Consider the following 8,320-nt stretch of genomic DNA (forward strand, 5'->3'; position numbering starts at 1 on the left):
CTATTGCAGGGTTCTCAGGATCATAAGCTTCTTCTTCAGAAGATGCCTCTTGAGTACTATTGGATGCAGCTTGCATTCCAGTCAGACTCTGAGAAATCATATTGACTTATTGAGTCAATATTTTGTTCTGAGCCAATATGGCATTCAGAGTATAAATTTCAAGAACTCCCTTCTTCTGAGGTGTCCCATTACCCACAGGATTCCTCTCAGAAGTGTACATGAACTGGTTATTAGCAACCATGTCAATGAGTTCTTGAGCTTCTGCAGGCATTTTCTTTAGGTGAATGGATCCACCTGCAGAAGTCTCCAAGGACATCTTAGCTAATTCAGACAGACCATCATAGAATATATCCAGGATGGTCTATTCTGAAAGCATGTCAGAAGGACACTTTTTGGTCAGTTGCTTGTATCTCTCCCAAACTTCATAGAGGGATTCACCTTCTTTCTGTCTGAAGATTTGAACATCCACTCTAAGCTTGCTCAGCTTTTGAGGAGGAAAGAACTTGGCTAAAAAAGCCGTGACCAGCTTATCCCAAGAGTTCAGACTATCTTTGGGTTGAGAGTCCAACCACACTCTAGCTCTGTCTCTTACAGCAAAAGGGAAAAGCATGAGCCTGTAGACTTCAGGATCTACTCCATTAGTCTTAACAGTATCACAGATCTGCAAAAATTCAGTTAAGAACTAAAAATGATCTTCAGATGGAAGTCCATGAAACTTACAGTTCTGCTGCATCAAAGAAACTAATTGAGGTTTCAGCTCAAAGTTGTTTGCTCCAATGGTAGAGATGGAGATGCTTCTTCCATGTAAATTGGAATTAGGTGCAGTAAAGTCACCAAGCATCCTCCTTGCATTATTATTATTTTCGGCTGCTATCTCCTCTTCTTGTTCGAAAATTTCTGAAAGGTGCTTGCTGGATTGTTGTAATTTAGCTTCTCTTAGTTTCCTCTTCAGAGTTCTTTCAGGTTCTGGATCTGCTTCAACAAGAATATTCTTGTCTTTGCTCCTGCTCATATGAAAAAGAGAGAACAGAAAAATAATAATAGGGATCCTTTTTACCACAGTATAGAGGTCCCTGTGTGAGTAGAAGAAAAGAAGAAGAAAAGAATGTAATGTAAGGAAAGAAACACAAGGGTGAGGAGAGCAGAGATGTGAGATGAAGAGAAGTGTTAGTAGATGAATAAATAAATAAAAGGAGATGAGAGAGAAAGAGGATTTTCAAAAATAATTTTTGAAAAAGAGTTAGTGATTTTCGAAAATAGTTTTTGAAAAAGGTTAGTAATTTTCGAAAATTAAAATAAAAAATTAAAATAATTAGTTAATTAAAAAGAAATTTTGAAAAAGAGGGAAGATATTTTCGAAAATTAGAGAGAGAGAGTTAGTTAGGTAGTTTTGAAAAAGATAAGAAACAAACAAAAAGTTAGTTAGTTAGTTGAAACAAATTTGAAAATCAATTTTGAAAAGATAAGAAGATAAGAAGTTAGAAAAGATATTTTAAAATCAAATTTTTGAAAAAGATATGTTTTAAAAAGATATGATTAAAAAGATATGATTTTGAAAAAGATAAGATAGAAAGATATTTTTGAAAAGATATGATTGAAATTAATTTTGAAAAAGATTTGATTTTTAAAATCACAATTAATGACTTGATTCACAAGAAATCACAAGATATGATTCTAGAACTTAAAGTTTGAATCTTTCTTAACAAGTAAGTAACAAACTTGAAATTTTTGAATCAAAACATTAATTGTTGATGATATTTTCGAAAATTATGAGATAGAATGAAGAAAAAGATTTTTGAAAAAATATTTTTATAATTTTCGAAAATAAATAAGAAAAATGAAAAAAATTTTGATTTTTGAAAAAGATTTTGAAAAAGATAAGATTTTTAAGTTGAAAATTTGATTTGACTCATAAAAATAACTAGATTTTTAAAAAAATTTTAAAAAAGTCAATCCAAATTTTCGAAATTTATGAGTGAAAAAGGGGAAAATATTTTTTTGATTTTTGAATTTTTAATGATGAGAGAGAAAAACATGAAAATGATGCAATGCATGAAAATTTTGGATCAAAACAATGAATGCATGCAAGAATGCTATGAATGTCAAGATGAACACCAAGAACACTTTGAAGATCATGATAAACATCAAGAACATATTTTTGAAAAATTTTCAATGCAAAGAAAATATGCAAGACACCAAACTTAGAAATCTTTTATGTTCAGAAACTATGAATGCAAAAATGCACATAAAAAACAAGAAAAGACACAAAACAAGAAAATATGAAGATCAAACAAGAAGACTGGCCAAGAACAACTTGAAGATCATGAAGAACACTATGAATGCATGAATTTTCGAAAAATGCATAAAATTTTTAGAAAAAAAAAATGCAACTAACACCAAACTTGAAAATTGACTCAAGACTCAAATGAGAAACACAAAATATTTTTAATTTTTATGATTTTCTAATTTTTTTTTTTGTATTTTTATTTTATATTTTTCGAAAATTAGTGTGAAAAAGAAAAATAAGGATTCCAAAATTTTTAATATGAATTCCAGGAATCTTGCACTCTTATTCTAAAGCTCCAATCTGAGGGTTATACATGGCTTAATAGCCAGTCAAGCTTTAGCATGTAAATCTTTTGGATCTGAAACAACAGCAGGTGGATTAGCAACAACTAGCTTGCTCTTAATAATATTGGTTTGGAAGCCCTAGTCCAAATGAATTTAGACATGGCTTTACAGCAAGTCAGGCTTAAACATGCTTCATGAAACACTAGAATTCATTCTTAAAAAATTTTAGAATAATTTTCGAAAACAGATGAGAAATTTTTGAAAGATTTTTGAAAAATTTTTGAAAATTTTTTTTTTGAAAACAAAATAAGAAGAAAATTATCTAATCTGAGCAACAGGACGAACCGTCAGTTGTCCAAACTCGAACAATCACCGGTAACGGCGCCAAAAACTTGGTGCACGAAATTGTGATCTCAGGCAACGGCGCCAAAAACTCTGTACGCACGTCTTAATAGATTGTTTTTCATTCACAAATTCGATACAACTAACCAGCAAGTGCACTGGGTCGTCCAAGTAATAAAACCTTACGTGAGTAAGGGTCGATCCCACGGAGATTGTCGGCTTGAAGCAAGCTATGGTTATCTTGTAGATCTCAGTCAGGTGGATATCAAATGGTTATGAAATTTTCGAAAATAAAATAATAAATAAACAGAAAATAAAGATAGAAATACTTATGTATATCATTGGTGAGAATTTCAGATAAGCATATAGAGATGCTTTCGTCCCTCTGAACTTCTGCTTTCCTGCTGTCTTCATCCAATCAGTCCTACTCCTTTCCATGGCTGGCTTTATGTAAGGACATCACCATTGTCAATGGCTACTTTTCATCCTCTCTGTGAAAATGGTCCGATGCGTTGTCACTGCATGGCTAATCATCTGGAGACATCACCGTGGTCAATGGCTAATCATCTGAGGTTCTCGATCATACTGGAATAGGATTCACCCTCCTTTTGCGTCTGTCACTACGCCCAGCACTCGCGAGTTTGAAGTTCGTCACAGTCATTCAATCCCAGAATCCTACTCGGAATACCACAGACAAGGTTTATACTTTCCGGATTCTCATGAATGCCGCCATCAATCTAGCTTATACCACAAAGATTCTGATTAAGAGATCCAAGAGATAATCATCCAATCTAAGGTGGAACGGAAGTGGTTATCAGGCACGCGTTATGGGAGAATGATGATGATTGTCACGTTCATCACATTCATGTTGAAGTGCGAATGAATATCTTAGAAGCGAAATAAGTTGAATTGAATAGAAAAACAGTAGTACTTTGCATTAATTCATGAGGAACAGCAGAGCTCCACACCTTAATCTATGGAGTGTAGAAACTCTACCGTTAAAAATACATAAGTGAAAGGTTCAGGCATGGCTGAAAGGCCAGCCCCCATGATCTAAGAACTATACGTCCCAAGATGCCTAATACAATAGTAAAAGGTCCTATTTATACTAAACTAGTTACTAGGGTTTACAGAAGTAAGTATTTGATGCATAAATCCACTTCCGGGGCCCACTTGGTGTGTGCTTGGGCTGAGCTTTAGCTTTCCATGTGCAGAGGCTCTTTCTGGAGTTGAACGCCAGGTTGTAACATATTTCTGGCGTTCAACTCTGGTTCGTGACGTGTTTCTGGCGTTTAACTCCAGACAGCAGCGTAAAACTGGCGTTCAACGCCCTTTTGCGTCATCTAAACTCGGCCAAAGTATAAACTATTATATATTGCTGGAAAGCCCTGGATGTCTACTTTCCAACGCAGTTGAAAGCGCGCCATTTTGAGTTATGTAGCTCCAGAAAATCCATTTTGAGTGCAGGGAGGTCAGAATCCAACAGCATCAGCAGTCCTTCTTCAACCTCTGAATCTGATTTTTACTCAAGTCCCTCAATTTCAGCCAGAAAATACCTGAAATCACAGAAAAACACACAAACTCATAGTAAAGTCCAGAAATGTGAATTTAACATAAAAACTAATAAAAACATCCCTAAAAGTAACTAGATTCTGCTAAAAACATACTAAAAACAATGCCAAAAAGCGTATAAATTATCCGCTCATCACACGTCACAGTCATCCCGTCCAAGATCCTACTCGGAATACCACAGACAAGGTTTAGACTTTTTGGATCTCAGGAATACTGCCAATTGGTTCTAGCCTCTACCATGAAGGTTCTAATCTCACGGATTCGAATGCTCTATTGTCAGGAGAGGCAAGTCAAATCCGTGGATCAGAGACCCAAGAGATTATACTCCGGCTGTCATCCAATGACTATGTTGAATATCATGTAGACCACTTATGGTTGTCAGGCACGGGGATCTTGGCTAAGCGAGTAACGAAGATAGTGGGTGATTGTCACGGGTCACCCCTTCATTCTGACTTAATTGAATTAAGTATGAGAGTATATCTTGGAGAAGAAGTAATCATGAAGTGAAAGAGAAACAATAGTACTTTCATTAATTCATAAAGAATAGCAGAGCTCCGCACCTTAATCTATGAGGTGTAGAAACTCCACCGTAGTAAATACATAAGAGAAAAAGGTATAGGCATGGCCGAATGGCCAGCCTCCCAAATGTAACATAAAAGTGAAAAGAGGTTCACTCATCCCCCTCCTTTACAATAGTAAAAAGTACTATTTATACTAAACTAGTTACTAAGGATTACAGAAAATAAGTAACTAAGTGTAGATAGTGCAGAAATCCACTTACGGGGCCCACTTGGTGTGTGCTTGGGCAGAGCTTTGAGTTTTACACGTGCATAGGCCTTTTCTATGCCAGCTTGGATGCCAGTTTAGGCGTTTAACTCCAGTTCTGGTGCCAGTTCCGGCTTTTTACGCCAGAAAAGGGTCTCTGGATTGCGTTGAATGCTAGTTTGGGCCATCAAATCTCGAAAGAAGTATGAACTATTGTACATTTGTGGAAAGCCCAAGATGTTAGCTTTCCAGCCCAATTGAGAGCGCATCAATTGGACTTCTGTAGCTCCAGAAAAATGCATTAGTTTGAGTGCAGGGAGATCAGAATCCAACAGCATCTGCAGTCCTTTCTCAGCCTCTGAATCAGATTTTTGCTCAGGTCCCTCAATTTCATCCAGAAAATACCTAAAATTACAGAAAAACACACAAACTCATAGTAAAGTCCAGAAATGTAATTTTTTCATAAAAACTAATAAAAATATAATAAAAAGTAACTAAAACATACTAAAAATTTCCTAAAAACAATGCCAAAAAGCGTATAAATTATCCTCTCATCACAACACCAAACATAAATTGTTGCTTGTCCCCAAGCAACCAAAAACAAAATAAGATAAAAAGAAGAGAAAATATAATAAATTTCAAAATATCAATAAAGCTTAGTTCCAATTAGATGAGCGGGACTAGTAGCTTTTTGCTTCTGAATAGTTTTGGCATCTCACTTTATCCTTTGAAGTTCAGATTGATTGGCATCCATAGGAACTCAGAATTCAGATATTGTTATTGATTCTCCTAGTTTAGTATGTTGATTCTTGAACACAGCTACTTTATGAGTCTTGGCCGTGACCCTTTAGCATTTTGTTTTCCAGTATTACCACCGGATACATAAATGCCACAGAGCCACGGACACATAACTGGGTGAACCTTTTCAGATTGTGACTCAGCTTTGCTAGAGTCCCCAGTTAGAGGTGCCCAGAGTTCTTAAGCACACTCTTTTGCTTTAGATCACGACTCTTACCACTCAGTCCCAAGCTTTTCACTTGGACCTTCATGACACAAGCACATGATTAAGGACAGCTTGATTTAGCCGCTTAGGCTAGAATTTTATTCCTTTGGGCCCTCCTATCCACTGATGCTCAAAGCCTTGGATCCTCTTTACCCTTGCCTTTTAGTTTAAAGGGTTACTGGCTTTTTTGCTCTTGCCTTTTGGTTTAAAGAGCTATTGGCTTTTTTCTGCTTGCTTTTTCTTTTTCTTTATTTTTTGCCATTTTTTTTCGCAAGCTTTGTGTTTTTCACTGCTTTTTCTTGCTTTAAGAATCAATTTTATGATTTTTCAGATTATCAATAATATTTCTCTTTTTTCATTATTCTTTCAAGAACCAACAATTTTAACATTCATAAACTTCACTATAAAAAATATGCACTATTCAAGCATTCATTCAGAAAACAAAAAGTATTGCCACTACATCAAAATAATTAAACTATTTTCAAGATAGAATTCTAAATTCATGTACTTCTTTTTCTTTTTCAGAAAAAATTTTTCATTTAAGAAAGGTGAAAGATTCATGGAACATTCATAACTTTAAGACATAGACACTAAACACTAATGATTATGTAATGAAGACACAAACATAGTCAAAAATAAAGCATAAAAATCGAAAACAAAAAAGAAAATAAACAAGGAGATTAAAGAACGGGTCCACCTTAGTGATGGTGGCTTCTTCTTCCTCTTGAAAAACCAATGGAGTTCTTGAGCTCCTCTATATCTCTTCATTGCCTTTGTTGCTCCTCTCTCATGGCCTTTTGGTCCTTTCTGATTTCATGGAGGATGATGGAGTGCTCTTGGTGCTTCACTCTTAGTTGCTCCATGTTGGAACTCAATTCTCCTAAAGAGGTGTTGAGTTGCTCCCAATAGTTGTGTGGAGGAAAATGCATCCCTTAAGAAATCTCAAGGATTTCTTGATGAGGGACTTCTTCATGCTCTTGTTGAGGTCCATGAGTGGGCTCTCTTGTTTGCTCCATCCTCTTTCTAGTGATGGGCTTTTGAGATGAAACTCTCCATCTCCCATGACTCAGAGTTGGAAGCAACTGCCTTCCCTTTCCTCTTCCTAGAGGTTTCTCTGGCCTTAGGTGCCATTAATGGTTATGGAAAAATAAAAAGTAGAGCTTTTTTCCATACCAAACTTAAAAGGTTTGCCCGTCCTCGAGCAAAAGAAGAAAGAAAGGATTAGAAGAAGAAGATATGGAGGAGATGGAGGTGTGTGAATGGTTCGGCCAAGGGGGGTTTTAGGTGGTTATGATGTGTGAAAATGAAGGAGTGATGAGGGGCTTATATAGGAGTGGAGTGGAGAGGGAATTATTGTAATAGGGGTTGGGTTTGGGAGGAAGACGGCTTGAATTTGAATGGGTGGGGGTAGGTGGGTTGTATGATGGTTTTAGAGGAGAAATGGAGGTGATTGGTGGAGGTTATTTTGGGGAAGAGTGTTATGAAAAAGTGTGAAGAGGAGAGAAAAAGAGTTGGGTAGGTGGAGATCCTGTGGGGTCCACAGATCCTGAGGTGTCAAGGAATTTTGCTCCCTGTACCTTTCTGGCGTTTAAACGCCCCTGGATAGCCCTCTCTGGTGTTTTAACGCCAGTCTGCTGCCTTTCCTGGCGTTAAACGCCAGTCTGTCTACCAATTCTGGCGTTTGACACCCAGAATACTGCCAGCCTAGGCATTAAACGCCCATTCTGCTATCTTTACTGGCGTTTAAACGCCAGTAAGCCTGTCCTCCAGGGTGTACTATTTTTTATGCTGTTTTTGATTCCGCTTTAATTCTGTAGCTATTTTTTTGACTCCACATGATCATCAACCTAAAGAAAACATAACATGGCAATGGAAAACAAATGTCTATAAAAAATAAATATAATTAAATAACATTAGGTTGCCTCCCAATAGGCTCTTCTTTAATGTCAATAGCTTGACAGTAGCTCGTTCAGAGTTTCACAGATACTCAGAGTATGATTGTGGCCTCCCAACACCAAACTTAGAGTTTGAATGTGGGGGCTCTGCTTGACTCTGTATTGAGAGAAG

General features: G+C 36.4%; 1 non-coding gene across 1 annotated transcript; it reads left to right on the forward strand.

Annotated features, from left to right (window-relative positions):
- Nucleotides 1-370: 370 nt before the first annotated feature.
- LOC112767950 (small nucleolar RNA R71) lies at nucleotides 371-478 on the forward strand. Its single transcript, XR_003185390.1, has one exon. It is a non-coding gene; the product is annotated as a small nucleolar RNA R71 (small nucleolar RNA).
- Nucleotides 479-8,320: the final 7,842 nt, after the last annotated feature.

The sequence above is a fragment of the Arachis hypogaea genome, chromosome 17 (assembly GCF_003086295.3).
Source record: "Arachis hypogaea cultivar Tifrunner chromosome 17, arahy.Tifrunner.gnm2.J5K5, whole genome shotgun sequence".
Lineage (NCBI taxonomy): Eukaryota > Viridiplantae > Streptophyta > Magnoliopsida > Fabales > Fabaceae > Arachis > Arachis hypogaea.